The sequence below is a fragment of the Lissotriton vulgaris genome, chromosome 1_2, assembly GCF_964263255.1.
Source record: "Lissotriton vulgaris chromosome 1_2, aLisVul1.2, whole genome shotgun sequence".
Classification (NCBI taxonomy): domain Eukaryota; kingdom Metazoa; phylum Chordata; class Amphibia; order Caudata; family Salamandridae; genus Lissotriton; species Lissotriton vulgaris.
Genome location: NC_141686.1, coordinates 54,041,156 through 54,061,344, shown reverse-complemented (window position 1 = coordinate 54,061,344; position 20,189 = coordinate 54,041,156).

Genomic DNA, 20,189 nt, shown 5'->3' with positions numbered 1-20,189 from the left:
TGGGAATTGGTGTTTACTTGCTGTGCTGACCGAATAAAGATGTCAAAGACAACGTTGTGAGTGGGGTCTTCAACTGTGTGAGCAATGTCGTTTGGAATGTATGTGGCCTGCTCTTGGCCACGAGGACCCCCCCACCGCATGAAGAGCGGGTCCGTGTGTCTCTAGCAATGTGACACACAGAAGAAACAACGTGACAGTTCGTCTGGGCGCAAATAAAGCAGCAAAGTCATTTCAGTTTCTGAGAGGCGACCTAACTGGAATTCAATGTCGGAGGACGGGGGACAGCAATACCACTTTGGTGTGAATTAGGACTACAGCATCCACAATGCCGAGTGCAGACACGCCCATGGGGGCGGAGTTATGAACTTTAAATCACCTGCAAATACCAGTTAGCTGTTTTCCTGCCCCCAAGCCAAGCCAGTGACCAAGGGTAAATCCTCCCCGAAACGCATATGGCGAATACGGCTGGAAGACTCGCAATGGGAATTGGTGTTTACTTGCTGCTGCCGACCGAATAAAGATGTCAAAGACAACGTTGTGAGTGGGGTCTTCAATTGTGTGAGCAATGTCGTTTGGAATTTATGTGGCCTGCTCTGGCCACGAGGACTCCCCACCGCATGAAGAGGGGGTCCGTGTGTCTCTAGCGATGTGACACACAGAAGGAACAACGAGACAGTTCGTCTGGGCGCAAATAAAGCAACAAGTCATTCCAGTTTCTTTGAGGCGACCTAACTGGATTTCAATGTCGGAGGACGGGGGACAGCAATACCACTTTGGTGTGAATTAGGGCTACATCATCTACAATGCCAAGTGCAGACACGCCCATGGGGGCGGAGTTATGAACTTTAAATCACCTGCAAATACCCGTAAGCTGTTTTCCTGCCCCATGCCAAGCCGGTGACCATGGGGAAACCCTCCCCGAAACACGTATGGCGAACATGGCTAAAAGACTTGCGATGGGAATTCGTGTTTATGTGCTGCTGCCGACCGAATAAAGATGTCAAAGACAACATTGTGAGTGGGATCTTCAATTGTGCAAGCAATGTCGTTTGGAATATATATATATATATATATTCACTGAAAAAACCATAGGTTATAGACCATATATAGTTAGGGATTAGCATTTACAAAACCTTATTTTACTCACACAAAACCATTGAAATTCGCATATATAGTTAGTTGCACTAACTATATATCGCGCACCCGCAATCCACTGCTGATAATGTCACATATTACATCATTCATGACATGGTCAGTGACATCACTGATGACATCACTGATGACATCACCCAGTGACTGTATGTTTTACATATTGAAGAATGAGTGGATGTATAAGTGTCTGGATGAAGGATTTAGTAGGTGCCTGACTGACTGTATGAGAGAGTGATTAAATGTGTCTCACTGAGTGCATAGGTTAGTGACCAAACTGTCTTAATTTGTACATCATTATATCTGTTCTGTAAACTGCTGCATGTGTTGATCAGTAGCTATATGAGTAACTATATGGGTTATTGATTGGTTGGCCAAGTATTTGTATGGGAGAATGAGTGTGTGTGTGTGTGGGTGGCTGGGAGGTATGTAACTCTGTGCATAGATGTGTGAGCAGTTGATTCACTAGATGTATGGGTTCAAAAGTGCATGTGGATTCAGCTGTATGGGCGGTTGACTGTATGCATGAGTGTATTAGTGAGTGAATGGATATCTCAGTGCTACATGTCAAAGTAAGTACATATGTAAAACACAGTACATGTGAGAGTTTATGTATATAAATAACTGTGCAAAAGAGCCAGTGAATGTGTGAGTGGCTGTATGGATCATTGTAAACTTGTATCAGGGATTGTATAAGAGAGTAAATATGTTTTAGTATATGTTTGAATGAGTAAGGTGTGTATAACTGTATAGTTGAGGAAATGGAGGTGTGATTGATTCTTTGCATGACTGACTAGGTGTGTGAGTAACTCCATGGATGAGTGACAGTCTGTGAGTGTCTGTTTACACTGATTGTATCTAAAGTTATATTAGAGTCTGAAGAGGTTCATTGTATTATCACATAAATGATATCATCAGTGATGTGATGAGTAATGTCAAATGAGATGTCATCAGTGATGTCATTTGAGAAGATGTCATCAGTGATGTCATCAGTGATGTCATTTGAGATGTCATCAGTGATGTCACTGACCATGTCATGAATGATGTAATATGTGACATCATCAGCAGTGGATTGCGGGTGCGCGATATATAGTTAGTGCAACTAACTATATATGCGAATTTCAATGGTATTGTGTGAGTAAACTAAGGTTTTGTAAATGCTAATCCCTAACTATATATGGTCTATAACCTATGGTTTTTTCAGTGAATTTTCAAGGTTTTGTAAATGCTAATTCCTAACTATATATGGTCTATAACCTACGTTTTTTTCAGTGAATTTCAATGTTTTTTTATAGCAAATATCAAAAACTGTTAAATGTATTATTCTTTTAAATGAAAAATATATTTTATATGTTTGTAATATAATTTTTTTATGCATCTGCCAAACCCTAACCTCTTAATAGTGCACTGTGGTGGAATTGATTTTGGGACTATGACTGGGGTTGGTCTGGAAATACTTTTAAAGGACACCTTTCATCAATTGATGACACTTTTTCCCCAAAATGCCTTGGTATATTCCAATATATGCCAATGACAGAAATGGAAGTGGTCCAACCAATTTTTTCCACAATTTGAGAAAGCACGGAAACATGTGAATAAATCTGTTTCTGCTTACATGAAATAATTTACAATGGGTTTAATATGCAACAATAACTTGCGTTACAACATGTAAGACATCTACAGAGGAGATGGTGTGCACTTCTCCGATGAGGGGAATAGAATATTCCTCCTGAATTTAAAACTGTGCATTGGAACCTACTTGTAAGTACCTTAATTAGCCACAGAACCCAATAGCTCTTTTCATTGCTACCCTACCTCTGATCATTCAAAACGTTTATCTTTTTCTAACTTTTTTTTATTTATTTCACCAAAGTACGCTCCCCGGTTCGCTTACCGGTGCGCGTACCGGGCGCTTCCCACACGATTTTTTTTTTTGCCTATATGAGCGTCCTAAGCCCCCTCAGAAAACCTAGAGGGTCGCAAAGTGTCTACCGTGCCCCCTTCTACCCATTCCGAACATTGTTTGTCCTCTAGAGACACTTTCATCAAATATAGAATAGGCCCTACTACATAGCAGTCCCTACCATTTACCCAAATTTGATGGAATTCCATTGAGAAAATTATGCTGTAGGCCTGACTAAATATCCTGAGGTAAATTACCTAACAAAAACACTTATGAAGTGTTAGAATTGACAACCAATTAAAATGCTACTTTCATTATCTTCTATTATTTCATGACATTTGATTGGTTATGTACCTGAATATATATAAAGAAAGAGAGAGAAACACAGCCATTTTGACTACTACTTCCTGAAGTACATTTCAAGTGCATTTCAACTGACAACTTAAACTTCTTTTTGAAAGGTAAGATGTTTTTTTTAAAACTGAAGTATGTTGTGCACTTTAAGTTAATTTGGAAAACATTTTCTGATAGTTATATACTATCCCTCTGTAATAGTTATAGAATAAGATAGACTTCTCTGTTATAGTTATGGATGGAGTTAGGCTTGTCTTGTATAATTATGAATTTACTTAGGCTTTATCACATACACTTTTTTATATTTTTACTTCCACTCTGATACCATACACTGCCCAAAGATAAAATCACTGTTAAAAAAACCAAAGTACCTGTCTGAACTTAAACCCAACAGTGCCCTATCTCTACTGATATATTTTTTTAAATTAAAATTACAGCACAAAAATGGAAGGAGAGCAAAAAAAATGCCATCGAAATTGTTCTGGAAAGCAACAATGATAAAGTTATTGAACCCAATGACTCAGAATTCATGGATGAATCACAGGACTATGAACTACTTCAATGTGTACAATCAGTAGATTTCCTGATTGAAAATGAGGACATTTCTGACAATCAAATATTAGAAGTTCTTTTAAATTTTGAAAAAGAATCTGAGAAATAAATTTATATTTAATAATTCAAAAATGGTTTGAGACATTATTCATTTTTATATGTATTTTTTAAACCAGTACCAAATTGATTATAATGTAAAGTCAGACTTTAAATATACTGTGCAACTTTTTTGTGTTACATAGTAAGTTTGCTCATAGTTACTTCCTTTCTCCCACTATTTTACCTCCAATGTGTATTTAACATCTCTTTTACATCTCCTGCCTCCATATTCTTTCTGCTTTCCTCACAGACTATGCTATGAATTCCATATACCACAATAACTTCTGAAACCACATGCCAGATATCTACAAAGGAAACGGTGTATTTTTATTTTTAGACTCTGCATTGGTACCTACATGTTGGTACTTAAATTAAAAAAAAGAACAATCAATAAACAAACATTATTTGAACACTCTTTCATTCTATTTTCCCTATATTACGCTCCCCGGACCGCTTCCCGGTGCGCGTACCGAGCGCTCCCCCAGTAAAAAAACCAATAATAAAAATATTTTTTTTTTGCCCCGCGGGCCCTTTTAAAGCCCCCTCATCAAACCTAGGGGGTCAGGGAGGATGTACTCTGCCCACTTATGCTCATTTCCCCCTTTGTTTTTGCCACCTCTTGTGTCTCGATCCTACCGAGACACAAGATGGCGGCCGCTCCGGACTGTTTAGAATGTTTACAGTCACCGGGGAGCCAATCCGCTTCTCCTCGCGAAGTTCCGTTATGCGTCAGGTACGCGAACCGGGGCGCTAACCTGGACGCTGTCACAGATATATTTATTTTTTAAAACGTTAATTTCTCAAAATCCACTGGAGCACATATATTGAGACATAGCAAAGGCACGTCGGGCAAACCATATCTACAATTTTGCCAAGTTTCGTGTAAATCCATTCAGCCGTTCGAGCTAAAAGTGATTTCAACCGCCCTATGGAAAAATGAATGGTGAAAACGCGTTTTGGGACCCCCCTTTTTTCTCGGCCCCCCCTTGACAAAACCCCCCCAAATTTTCAGGGGCTGCTCAAAAACAAAATGTTCCATTTTCCTGAAAAATTCAGCCAATTCCGTCCACAAACTCCAAAGTTATTAGACATAGAAGTTTCACAAATCCCATAGAGAAAAAATCCTAATTATATATACCTACTGGCGACCGCCAGTAGGTAATACATATATATATATATATATATATATATATATATATATATATATATTGTAACCACCTCTCCATCACATGAAGAACTGGAGTCGCACTTCACTTGGCTCACGGGCAACTATTTATCAGAATTCCCATTGGTAACGGCAGTCCTGGCGCGTTTAGTTCAGACTCGAACTTTATCAAAGGTAAGCCGCACTCTTTTTTCCTGTGCAGATTCCTACAGCGATTGCCTTTAGAAATGTTCTATGATCCTCTGGTGGGCTGTTCTCTGGTGGGCAGGGTTGGAATCTTGGCATGCTGGAACCTGTAGTACTCATGAAAAGGCTATTTGAAAACCCTCCAGTGGGTAGTGCAAAATAAATTCATTGATGTAACTGTGTCCCTGAACCTTCGTACCCCTTGGCAGCCCATTTTAAAGGCTGACACAGGAATCATACCGGAGACAGTCTTCGGTGGCAGCCACTTTCCCTTTAATCCGCCTTCACGAATAAACACCTGAGGTTCTTGTCGGGAAAGTATGGCACTCTCACTGATTGTGCATGACGCCCGCGGCTGAACCACACAGTTTAAAATTGTAACCACTTCTCCATCACATGAAGAACTGGATTCGCACTTCTCTTGGTTCACGGGCAATTATTTATTAGAATTCACGTTGGTAACGGCAGTCCTGATGCGTTTTGTTCAGACTCGAAGTTTATCAAAGGTAAGCCGCACGCTTTCTTCCTGTGCAGATTCCTACAGCGATTTCCTTTATAAATGTTCTATGATCCTCTGGTGGGCTGTCCCTCTGGTGGGCAGGGTTGGAATTTCAGCATGCTGGAACCTGTAGTACTCGTGAACAGGCTATTTCAAAACCCTCCAGCTGGTGGTGCAAAATAAATTCATTGATGTAACTGTGTCCTTGAACGTTCGTGCCCCGTGGCAGCCCATTTTTAAGGCTGACACAGGAATCATACCGGAGACAGTCTATATATATATATATATATATATATATATATATATATATATATATATATATATATATATATACATATATATATATATATATATATATATATATATATATATATATATATATATATATATATATATATATATATATTACCTACTGGTGGTCGCCAGTAGGTAGTTATAGTTAGGACCTAGTTTCCATAGGAAATCCGCAACATTCTATTTGGAATACCTTTGGCACAGGGTTGACGAATTTTCGCGAATTTCTCCCAAAAAAATGGCCTGCTCCGTTCCCAGAAAGTTTGGAGGTGATTTGTGAAGCGGGGGCTGAGAAAAAGGGGGGTCCCAAAATGTGTTTTCCCCATGCAATTTTCCATAGGACCTTTAGCCAGGGCTACAGCCCGAACAGCTGAACGGAATTACATCAAATTTGGCAGAGAGGTAGAGTTCGGTTCGCAGAGCACCCTTTTTGTTAAATGGTGTAATTCCGTTCAGTAGTTCCTGAGAAAATCAAAAGTAAAATCATAGATATATATCCGAAGTTGTACTGTACACCCTGCTCATCTTCATGATTTTAACTGCCAGATGAACAGCCCTGAACATCGTTTAAGATATACTTGCTAAATTGGGCTATATACGAGCCTTTTTTATAAATACCAAAGGAATTTCAGATGAATTTGCCTAGAGTTGCCCAGTGTACCATTGTTGTGATTAAGTTCATTGGTGGGCCGATATAGATTGCCTGCCTGACCTTGGGAGCCACAGAGGTCTCTATCAATTTCCCGACTTGTGACTGTTCAATATGGGACAAAAAAGATAGTCATATTGCCCGTGCCGCACTAGACTACAAGTCCCATGAGGCTTTGCGAAATTTGACGTAGTTATGAACGCGCCGCGCTGCAGCCGACTTACGCGACTTGAGCAGCGTTTGTTCCACAACTTGGCAGCGTGAGAACTAAACCGGGAGCTTCCCCTTTCAAAATACGGTAAGATTGGCCAAGCGTCTGAGTAACTAAGCAGTTTCGTGAGTCGCCGCTCTTAGCCTGAGTAATGTGAAAGCTGGCAACAATATAAAAACAGAATTTAGTGGCAAACGGCACTTGACTGGCAAAGCGTTTGAGCAACTTAGCAGTTTCAGAAGTCGCCGTTCTTAGCCTGAGTAATGTGAAAGCTGGTAACAATACAAAACTGGCTAACAGTGTTTAGTGACAAACGGCACTTGATCTAACCGCGATGAGAGGACAATTATATTTACGTTACATACGCTTCCTGACACCTAGTGTTTGAACAATTTAGCATGCCCGTAAACTACTGCATATAGCTTGCGATGTGTTTGAACAGAGAACAATAGACATGTAGGTCCCACTAAACGCAGCTAAGATAGAGACAGGTTTAGGCAATTGACATCACAAGAATAGGGACACCATCATACTCACGAGACACACGTTTCTTTTACAGCAGTAGACGAAGAACCAAATGACATTATACGATCTGAGTCCAGCTGAAAAAATGGCATTTATGAGAAGACTGATTCATCAGGTACACCCCCTACGTAAAAAACAAACTTATCTGTGCTACGATGGATGCATAGATTAGGGGCCCCCTTAACATAACATTTTAAAAAAAATTAATTTGAGACAGGCCCTGGGGGATGGGGTCCCCAGGGTCAAAAAAAAAGAAGAAGGGGGCACACTGTCCCCCTTCTTAAAAGTATTTTTTTTTAAACAGGATCGGGAGGAGGACACGCACCTGCACCTCTCTGCAAACGCGCCCCATAGCGCGTTTGCAGAGGTAGAACTAATTCCACTTGCATACTGGGGGTCCCTGGGGGCCAACTAGCCCACCAGGAGCCACCAGTATGCGCCAGAGGGCTGCGTTGCAGAGAGGTGTTAGAAGGGATATGGCTTCATTACACCTCTCTGCAAAAAGCGCTAGGGGGCTGCATTACAGAGAGGTGTAAAAAGGGGCGTGGACTCATTACACCTCTCTGCAACGCAGCCCCCTGGCACATACTGGAGGTTCCTGGTGGGCTAGTTAGCCCCCGGGACCCCCAGTTTGGAAGGGGATTTAGTTCCCCTTCTGCAAACGTGCCAGGGGGCTGCATTGCAGAGAGGTATAAAAAGGGGTGTGGCCTCATTACACCTCTCTGCAATGTAGCCCCCGACACATACTGGAGGTTCCTAGTGGGCTAGTTGGCCCCCAGGGACTCCCAGTATGCAAGGGGAATTAGTTCTCCCTCTGCAAATGCGCCAGGGGGCTGTGTTGCAGAGAGATGTATAAAGGGGCGTGGTCTCATTACACCTCTCTGCAACGCAGCCTCCTGGCACATACTGGAGGTTCCTGGTGGGCTAGTTGGCCCCCAGGGACCCCCAGTATGCAAGAGGACTTAATCCCCCAACTTAGAATACACTACAGGGCGCGTTTGCACAGTAGTGAAGGTAGGGGGCGGGGCTTGAGGTGATGTGAGTGCAAACCTGACCTGTGGTGCGTTTTAATTTGGGGAATTAATTCCTGTTTAATCCAGAGGTCCCCTAGGGGGCAACTAGTCCAACAGGTATCTCCAGTAAGCTCCACAGAACTGTGTTTCAGAGTGTTGTAAAAAGGGGGCATGCCCTTAGAACACCTCTCTGCAACACAGCTGCCTTGCGCATACTGGAGGTACCTGGTGGGCTGGTTGGCTCACCGGGGACCTCAGGATTGAAGAGTAATTAATTCCCCAATCTAAAACGCGCCAGAGGGCGTGTTTGCACATTTGTTACTTCAGGCCCCACCCCCTTCCTTCACTATTGAGCAAAATATTCCTGTAAATTCTGCCGAACTACAAATTCCAATTTACTCACCAGTTATCACAAGAAACGTCAGTGCTGCATCTTTGAGCGCACTACTGATCCTGAAAAGTAATTCTAACCACACTAACAGTAACTTGAGTTTCCTTATATAGGATATCATTGCCTGATATATAATATATATATACATTAAAAAAAATATTAAATAAAAAAATATGAAAATTTCAATATTTAAAAAAAATATATTTTTCAAATTATATAAAAAATATGTAATCTAAAAAATAAATATCTAAAAATAAATAATTAAAAATAATGTAGTAAATCAGTATAAAAAATATGACAATTAACACCTTGGCTGCTATGGCTTTTCCCGTCCTGTGCTGAAAAACCTTGGAAAGCAGCATTTCATGACGAGCTCAGCTCGTCATAAGCACAGCTCCAGTGTGCCTCATGACGAGCTGAGCTCTTCATGAGCATCGAAGGGTTAATACAGTGCAAAAATTATCATTTACAAAACCTTTGAAATTCACTGAAAAAGCCATAGGTTTCACACACGTTATAATTAAGAATTAGCATTTAAAAAACCTTAGAAATTCACAAAAAAACCATAGGTTTCACACATGTTATAGTTAGCTGGACCTTTCACTCATACAAAACCATTGAAATTCCCCTGTTATAGTTAGTTTAGCTAACTATAACTTGCGCGCCCGCAATGCACTGCTGATGACGTCACATATAACATCACTCATGACATGGTCAGTGACATCACTCATGACACCACTGATGACATCTCAAATGACATAACTAATGACATCACTGATGACATCATTCTTGTGAAAGAGTGGCAGACCTCCTCTCAGCGTAATATAACCCTTGATCCACACATTCAAAAATAGAAACTAAAATTTTCAAAAAAATGGAGATACCAATACCAGTTAGAACAACCTATTCAGTAATTCCAAAATATACATACGCATTCACTCATTCACCAACAGTTCTATATAGGCACTCATACATGTACTCAACCATCATATGTACTCATACACCTATACATCTTATTACACACCGCCACTCATCTATAGAGTTACTCACACACATACTCACACATGCAAATATCCATTTACTTGCATATACAGCTATACACCCACCACTACACTTACTTCTACAGAATCGTACACATACTTACTCTCTTATAGGAAACACATACTTATTTAAACAGGAACTCTTACAATCTCTTGCTCTCACATATACTCACTTATATACATCAATACTCACATATACTAGTTAAAACATATATAGTTACTCATAAAGATACTATTTAGACAGTCATTCACTCACTAACACACCCATACACACACTCATCCACCCATACAGTCCTGCACACATGCTGTCTTCAAAACCCATACAAACAGTGAGTCACCCATTCATGCATCTATGTGGTCAATCAATCAATCAGTGACATTTATAGAGCGCGCTACATACCCGTAGGGTCTCAAGGCGCTGGGGGGGGTGCCGCTACTGCTCGAACAGCCAGGTCTTCAGCTTCTTCCTGAAGGAGAGGTGGTCTTGGGTCAGGCGCAGGTCGGTCGGGAGGGAGTTCCAGGTCTTGGCGGCCAGGTAGGAGAAGGACCTTCCTCCTGTAGTCGCTCTTCGGATGCGGGGGACGGCGGCGAGGGCGTGGTTGGCTGATCGGAGGTGGCGTTTGGGAGCGTAGAAGTTGACTCGGCTGTTGAGGTAGCTCGGGCCTTGGTCGTGTAGGGCTTTGTGTGCGTGGGTGAGGAGGCGGAAGGTGACTCTCTTGCTGACGGGGAGCCAGTGGAGGTCTCTCAGATGTCCGGAGATGTGGCTGGTTCGTGGGATGTCGAGGATGAGTCTGGCTGAGGCGTTTTGGATCCGCTGGAGTCTCTTCTGGAGCTTGGCGGTGGTGCCGGCGTAGAGGGCATTGCCGTAGTCCAGTCGGCTGGTGACGAGGGCCTGGGTGACGGTCTTCCTGGTCTCTGTGGGGATCCACCAGAAGATCTTCCGTAGCATGCGTAGGATGTTGAAGCACGACGAGGAGACGGCGTTGACTTGCCTGGACATGGAGAGGGAGGAGTCCAGGATGAAGCCCAGGTTGCGTGCATGGTCTGTCGGTTTGGGTGCGGTGCCCAGGGCGGGAGGCCACCAGGAGTCGTCCCAGGCGGAGGGTGAGGAGCCCAGGATGAGGACCTCCGTCTTGTCCGAGTTCAGCTTCAGGTGGCTGGTCGTCATCCACTCGGCTACCTCTTTCATCCCTTCGTGTAGGTTGGCTCTGGCGGCGGCGGGGTCGTTGGTCAGGGAGAGGATCAGCTGGGTGTCGTCGGCGTAGGAGATTATGCTGAGGTTGTGTTTGCGTACGATGGCCGCGAGGGGGCTCATGTAGACGTTGAAGAGGGTGGGGCTCAGAGAAGATCCTTGGGGGACGCCGCAGATGACTTCGGAGGCCTCTGACTTGTATGGTGGTAGGCGGACTCTCTGTGTTCTTCCGTCGAGGAAGGAGATGATCCATTCCAGCGCCTTGTCCTGGATTCCGACGTTGCTGAGGCGCCGTACTAGGGTGCGGTGGCAGACCGTGTCGAATGCCGCGGAGAGGTCTAGGAGGATGAGGGCCCCTGTTTCTCCATTGTCCATCAGGGCCCGGATGTCATCGGTGGCGGCGATGAGGGCGGTCTCGGTGCTGTGATTGGCTCGGAAGCCGGACTGTGAGGGGTCGAGGGATCCGTTCGTCTCGAGGAAGGCGGCCATCTGCTTGTTGACGGTCTTCTCGATGACTTTGGCTGGAAACGGGAGAAGCGAGATGGGGCGGTAATTCTTGAGGTCGGTGGGGTCCGCTGTTGGTTTCTTGAGTAGAGCGCTGAGTTCGGCGTGCTTCCAGCTCTCCGGGAAGGTGGCGGTGTTGAAGGATGTGTTGATGATGTCTCGCAGGTGGGGTGCGATGACAGCGTCGGCCTTGTTGAAGACGTGGTGAGGGCAGGGGTCGGTCGGTGATCCGGAGTGGATGGAGTTCATCGTGCGGATGGTGTCTTCGGTGCTGATCGGGGTCCAGGCGTGGAGGGTGGTGGTGAGGGGTGGTTGTTCGGTCATGGAGTGCGTTGGTTGGTTGTCGAAGCTGCTGTATATGTCTGTGATCTTGTTGTGGAAGTATGAAGCGAGGGAGTTGCAGAGGTCTTGCGATGGGGTGATGTCGTTGTTTCCTGCGCTGGGGTTGGAAAGCTCTTTCACGATGTTGAAGAGTTCCTTGCAGTTGTGTGCGTTGTTGTCCAACCGGTCCTTGAATGCTGTTTTCTTGGCGGCGCGGATCAGCTGGTGGTGCTTCCGGGTGGCAAGCTTGAGGGAGGTCCTGTTGTCCGGTGTCGGTTCCCTTTTCCAGACTTTCTCGAGGGCTCGGCAGTTCTTCTTGGAGCTCTTGAGTTCGTCGTTGAACCATGGGGCCTTCTTGCTGCCGGGTCTGCTGGGCGGGGTCCTCAGTGGGGCGAGTTCGTCCGCGCAGTTGCTGATCCACTTCGTGAGGTTGTCGGCGGCCTGGCTGGGGTTCGCTGAGCTGACAGGAGGGTGCTGGCTCAGGGAGGTGGCGAGCTGGTCTGCTGTGATCTTGTTCCAGCCTCTGCGGGCGGCCTGTTGCTGGTGATGGTGGGTCGTCGTTCTCTTGAAGGTGAAGTGGACGCAGCTGTGGTCCGTCCATTGAAGCTCTGTGGCGTGGCTGAAGTCGATGTCTGTGCTGGATGAGAAGACGGCGTCGAGTGTGTGTCCGGCAAGGTGGGTGGGGGTGGACACCAGTTGCTTGAGTCCCAGGTTGGCGAGGTTGTCGAGCAGGGTGCTGGTGTTGTGGTCGTTGTTGTTCTCCAGGTGGAAGTTGAGGTCTCCCAGGAGGATGTAGTCAGCGGAGGGGAGGGCAAGCGGGCTGACGAAGTCGGCGATGTCCTCGCTGAATTGTGTGCGTGGTCCCGGGGGTCGGTAGATCAGGGTGCCTCTGAGGGTGGTGTTTGGGTTGGTGTGGATCTGGAAATGCAGGTGTTCGGCGCTGGTCAGGGTGTTGTCGGTGCTGGTCGTGAGACGGATGGTGTTCTTGTGGATGATGGCGATGCCTCCTCCCATCTGGTTGGCGTTGCGGTCCCTCCGGACGATCTTGTAGCCCTCTGGGATAGCGATGGCGATGTCGGGAGCTGAAGAGGCGTTCATCCAGGTCTCCGTGAGGAAGGCAACGTCAGGGGCTGTGGCGTCTAGGAGGTTCCAGAGTTCGATGGCGTGTCTGTGGACGGAGCGGGTGTTGAGCAGGATGCACTTGAGGTGGGTGCTGCTGGTGTTCGGCTTGGTGGGTGCGGGGCAGGACCGGATGCATGAGAACTTGCAGGCGTGGCAGCTGAAAGGTCCGTTGGTACGTCTAGGAGTGGCTTGATGGCATTCTGGGTGTCGGCCGGTGTTGAGAGCGCTGAGGGTGGCGGCTGAGTACGTCAGGCGGGTCGGTCGGGGTCTTCGTGGGCCAGGGGTCATACCCCCCACCAAACCATACAGACACTCATACTGATACTCTAAAAACCAACTTATAACCCATATCGACACTCATGTAGCTAGTCACCAGCCCATGCAGCCACTTATACACAAAGTGAGACACTGATACAGATATTTATATATTTAAACATTACTCGCTAATACATGTATTCACTAAGATACACTTAATAAGTCACTTATGCAATAATTTTTATAAAACAAACATCAATTTTGACACTTATTTACCCATTTATTCTACGGTCAACGTTTAGATATACATATATGAAAAATATTTATTTTTCAGAAAGACACACATTCACTGGATGATGTCATCAGTGATGTCATCAGTGATGTCATTTGAGATGTCATCAGTGATGTCATGAGTGTTGTCACTGACCATGTCATGAGTGATGTAATATGTGACGTCATCAGCAGTGCGTTGCGGGCGCCCGAGTTACAGTTAGCTGAACTAACTTATGGTTTTTTAGTGGTAAAAAATAAATATATATATATATATATATATATATATATATATATATATATATATATATATATATATATATATATATATATATATATATATATTCAGTGAAAAAACCATAGGTTTCACACCAGTTATAGTTAGGAATTAGCATTTAAAAAACCTATTAAATTCACTGAAAAAACCATAGGTTTCACACCAGTTATAGTTAGCTGGAAATGTTACTGACATAAAATCATTGAAATTCCCACGTTATAGTTAGTTGGAGTCACTATAGCTTGCGCGTGCAATGCACTGCTGATGACGTCACATATTACATCACTCCTGACATGGTCGGTGGCATCACTCATGACCTCACTGATTTGCAATGAAGCGCTCCCGGTGCGCGCCCCTGGGTGCGCCCCGAGAGCGTTCTTTCATAAAGCGCCCCGGGGCGCGCTCCGGGGAGCGTCCCGTAAGCGCCAATATCGCGAAAGAAAACATGATTGTGACGTATCGCGTAGCCGCGTCCGCGTGATACGCATGGCGTAAGCGCACCCGGAAGCACTCGAGCGAATACGATCGCGCAACGTAGGCGTCCGACGCGCTTACGCGGCGCGCCGCTGGCCGCACCCCGGGGCGCGTCGCGTAAGCGCGTCGGGTCATGTGACCAGAAAATAACACTTTTCATTGGTTCATAACAGTTTTGGTTTCATAATGATGAAGCCCATGGTCATGTGACCTGAAAATAGCACTTTTCATTGGTTCAATAATTATTTTTTTCTAAATTTAGAGAAACCCACCCATTTCTCTCACTATTGATTTGCACTTGGAGAGAGCAAGAGGTGTTTTGTGAATTTTCAACTCATTACTTTCCTGATCTACAGCAATGGCTGCAAGGGAGTCATCCAGCAGTGATTCAGATGGATTTGTGCAAGAGGACCCTCCTCACCAGAAAACAAAGAACCACTTCATCTGGAAATTTTATGACATCCCTGAAGGACAAAAAAAAGTAAATGCAAGTAAAGTAACTTGTAAAATATGTGGCAGTATTTTATCCAGAGGCAATCCTCTAAAAAATACAGCATTGGAAATGCCAATTTAATTAGGCATGTCAACAGAAGACACCCAAAAAATTATTCCAGGGAGAGTGTCAGGGAGCTGGCAGAGAATGCATGAAGAGATGGTGGCAGAACCTCCACTGGTGGAGCAACACCTTCAGGTTCAACACGTGCAAGAATGGTCCCTAACGTCCAGCCGGTCTTTGCAGGCATAACATTTTTATGCGTGGACTGTGACGAACTACTCTGTTATGGGGAGCAGAGCGTTGAACTCATTGCAATAAAGAGACAGGAACACCAATGCTCTCCCCGTCCCTAAATTTTCTCATTCTTTTGCTCCTGTTGAGCAGTTTTTGAATCCCTGTTTTTGTTTTTCCCCTGTAAAAAATCCCAAAAAAATATAAAATCGTTTTAAAAAGTATAAAAAAATATAAAACAACAAAAACGAAAAAAAGTTCTTTTCAGAACTACCTCCAATTTATAAAAAAATGCTATTTTTTAAAAAAAAGTGTAATTCTTTTTTCTCCATCGTACGCTCCCCTGTCCGCTCCCCGGTGCGCGTACCGGGTGCTCCCCCCGCACAAATCCCCCCCAAAAATTTTTTTGCCCCGTACGGCCCTTTTATGACCCCCACAACAAACAGGGGGGGTGTACCCTGCCCCTTTTGCTCATTTCTCCCTTTGATTTTTACCACCTCAATCCTACCGAGGTACAAGATGGCGGCCGCTGCGGACTGTTTTGAATGTTTACAGACACCTGAGAGCCAATCAGCTTTCCGTGCGCAAGTCGCGTGGCGCGCTTTGAGCGCTCCCCGGTGCGCGTACCGGGGCGCGGCTCTAGATATATATATTTTTTTGAACCTAAATTACTCAAAATCCACTGGAGCACATATCTTGAGACATAGCAAAGGCACATCGGGCTACCAGTCCCTACAATTTTGCCAAATTAGGTGGAAATCCATTCAGCCGTTCGGGCTAAAAGTGAAATCGACCGCCCTATGGAAATTAACATGGGGATAACGCATTTTGGGACCCCCCTTTTATCTCTGCCCCCGCTTGACGCATCCCCCCCAAACTTTCAGGGAAGGACCGGAGCTCTGCAAGGCCATTTTGAGGAAATTTTCAGGCAGATTCGTCAACCGGCGCCAAAGTTATTCCAAATAGAATTTTGAGATTTAACATTGAAAAAAATCCTAACTATAACTACCTACTGGCGACCCCCAGTAGGTAATATATATATATATATATATGCAGGCAAAGCACGAATACTGAAATCTGGAGCCCCAGACTCAGAAAACGACACGAGTCCCAAAATTAAGGCAAATTCTTCTTTATTTAGGCAAAGGCAGCATACGAGACTGACGCGTTTCGGGCGATAGCCCTTGTTCACAGTCACACATTTACCCTACATGCCTGGTTTTTTAAATTGCTAGTGCACACCATGTGATAATAGTAAACATAGATGAAATACTATTACGGTTTGGGTTATATCTCATGGAAGGTTTGACTGCCATAGTGAAAATCCTCTTCATATGAATACACAAAATAAATATGGTAATTCATTTACATTTAAGATGGTTTGGCACAGGATTGTATCTGCATAAATGCATGATTTTGGTCTAAAACAGTCTATCATCTAAAGTGCAAAGTGCAAAGTGCCATGTCATGCAGATTGTAAACCTTTACATTATGTGCAAAATAGGCATTTCTGTTTATAAAAGTATAAATACTTAAAAACGTTCAATACAAAATTAATTGTTATATCTTAAAAATGTTTTACCCTATGAACACATTAAAAGAAACAAGATCTGTAAACATATACACTCTGTGCAAAATTGCAATATAAATACAAGAACCGTAAAGATCAAAATAAGTACTGTTATCAATCCTGCAGGGACATCTTTAGATGATGGCAACCCTGTTCATCCTAATTAAATAGTAAGGGACATCAAATAACGATGGCAGCCCTATTGCTCTCCTAGATTAACCCCCCGTCTGGTAGATCTCTATATCTAATGTTCAAAATGTGTTGATAACACCATAGTGCCATGTGTTAAACTCAGGATGGAACATAAACTAATCCATTTAATTTGAGTGAACCCCAGTGCAAAATATATATAAGAAAGGGAGGGAAAGAAAAATAGACTGGAATTGACAAGTAGAGGAGGGAGGCAAGGGCCTAGGGAGGGGAGAAGAGCGAGGAACTGTGATAGCACACCCACAGGGTAAGGGACTACTGCTGGGTCAGAAGTGGGTGTGAGTAAAGCAAATGACCAAAAACTCACAAATCAGTTAAAGAAAATGGTAGAGATCCTCCGTGGTATTGAGCCCATTTGGAGCCTTAGTATCAAGCTCTAGTATCATTCTAGACTCCATCTGGCGCAAAAGTTTGTCTCTATCTCCCCCTCTTCTTGGTTGTGCAACCGATGTTAACACAAAATAGTTCAGGCATTCCAAGTTGTTATTATGCACTTTTCTGAAATGCCTGGCAACAGGATAAGCGTTGTCGTTGTTAACAATTGCACGCAGGTGTTGTAATATCCTGGCATGTACTGCTGGCCGGGTGCTTCCAATGTACCTCAGGCCGCAAGTACAGGTCAGGACATATACTGCATATTCAGTCCTACAGTTGTAATTCCCTTTGATCTGCAGGGGAGTTGGACTGAATGGAGTAGTATATGAACATGTATTTATCCCGAACTTACATGCCCGGCAGCTGTTACACTTGAAAAACCCATTTCTGGGAGATAGCCGGGTGGGTTGTGTAGTAAGTTCTGGGAAGGGGTTGGAGACATGGCTACGTAAGGAGGGTCCCCTCCTAAACGTAACAATTGGATTGGCTGGAAGATCTCCTGCTAGAACTCCATCTGTTTGCAGAATGGGCCAGTTTCTCGTAAGGATAGATCTTATTTTTCTGTCCTGATGACTGAAAGCTGTAAGGAACCTGATATCAGAGTTTTCAAAATGTTCCTTATCGTTCAGAGTCTTATGGTTTTGGGACAGAAGGGATTCTCTGGTTACTTGTTGGATTTTTGTAACCGCTGTTTTAAGAATTTTATCATGGTATCCCCTTGCCCTGAATCTGCTGATGGATTCTTCTATACATTTATCCCTTTCTTCTCCCACACTACAGATCCTTTTAATCCTGAGTAACTCACCATATGGGATGTTATCAATGGTGTGTTTCGGATGGGCACTACTCGCGTGCAACGTAGAGTTGCCCGCAGTTTCTTTTCTGTAGAGAGTGGTTGCCAAACGCTTATTCTTGGAGTAAACTCTAACATCCAAGAAATTAACAGATAATTTGCTAATGTGGTGCGTAAATTTTAGATTATAATCATTGATATTTAACATCTTTATGAAATCTAACGCACTGGCTTCATCACCTCTCCAGATTAAAAACACGTCGTCAATAAATCTGACCCACTGTTTCACATGTTCAGAAAAGATGGCCTGGTGTTCCCCCATGAGGACCTGCTTCTCCCAATAGCCTACGTGCAAGCACGCATAGCTAGGGGAAAAGCAGGCCCCCATGGCCACCCCCCTCCGTTGCAAAAAGACATCCCTCCCGAACATGAAGAAGTTGTGATGAAGACTCCACTTAACCAAATCCACCAACATTTTGTTATGGTTGTAACAATTGGCTGGTCTGGTATTTAAAAAATATTCTAGAGCTTTAAGACCAGTGGAGTGCTCAATGCTCGTATAAAGAGCTTCTATGTCCAATGTTATTAGAAGGGAGTCTTCTGTCCATGCGGTGTGTTTAATCTTCTGTAGGAAATGTCCCGTATCCTTGATATAGGTTGGCAGACTAGATACCAGAGGTTGTAGGAAATAATCTACATATTGGGCGAGATGTTCACCAATGCTATCTATTGCCGAGATAATGGGCCGACCTGGGACTGGAAATGTCCCCTTGTGCACCTTTGGGATTAAGTAAAATCTAGGCATGATAGGTAGCTCGGTGTGCAAAAATTTGAACTCTTGCATAGAGATTAGGCCCTCCCTTCTGTATTTGAAGAGCATTTTGCGTATCTTCTCTCTAGCTAGGTCATATTCTTTCAAATTAGTCTTCATGTAACAGTTGGGATCTGATAATTGTCTGTTGGCTTCTGTTATATACTGATCTTGGGGCCATATAACAACGTTTCCTCCTTTATCAGAGCCACAGACTATATTCCGATGATCATTTTTCAACTTGTTCATGAGTTGCCAATATTGGTTTTCGTGCTCTCGCTTTACTCTCCTCCGATGTTTAACCTGATGGTAAAGTTTTTTCAAATCTGCTGTTACCACATCATGGAATGCATCGATTGCATCTTTGGGCATGGTGGGTGTGAATGTCGACGTTGGTTTGAATGGACTTGCGCCCGCTCCGATCTGGGAGATATTGGCCTCCCTGAGCTCTTCTTGTGTGGATGTGCTGGTACTAGGTTCATTATTGTCTTCACTTAGGTGGTGAAGGGTAAGCATGCCTCTGATGTCACGGGCTTGTAACACTGGTGTGGTTGAATTCAAGTCCTCTGTGTTAATAGCATTGGGGGCCTCCTTGATATTAAAGAATTTGCGGAGCTTCAATTTTCGAATGAACCGAAACACATCCACTCTGGTGGCTGTGTAGTTGAAGTCCGTTACCGGACAAAAAGTGAGGCCTAGACTTAATAATTGGTTTTCAGCAGTGGTGAGGGTGGTAGACGACAAGTTGATAACGGTCTTGTCATTTAATTTCTGTTCTTGCGCCAATGCTTTTTCTTTTTGTTGTTGTTGTTTACATTTGTGTTTGTGGCGGCGCTCTTTGCGGCGGCGGTTGATTCTTGCCCTTTTTTCTGATGATTTTGCTGATTTCGTGGGCGCAGCGTTTGTAACCGCGCATTCGCTAAAAAATCCACCTCTTCACCTAGATTCAAAACCATGGAGGGTCCTCCTTCTTCATCACCTGTTGTTAAGGCCTCATCATCCGAATAAACACTGCTTCTGTTGCTACTTATGGAGTTGGAATCACTGTTAGTTTCTGCATCTGCCTGCAAATCCGTGCCAGAGCCACCAGCAGTCATTTCTACCCTCGTTGATGATTTTGAAGGGGCTGACTTTTGGTTCATTTTTAAGCGTTTTGCATTGTCAAACTTACGAGCAAAAGTGTAGATTTTGCCGTGCTCATAGTCATCTTTGTCACGCGCAAACTTCCACGCTTTGCGCACTTTTATTTTTTCCTCAT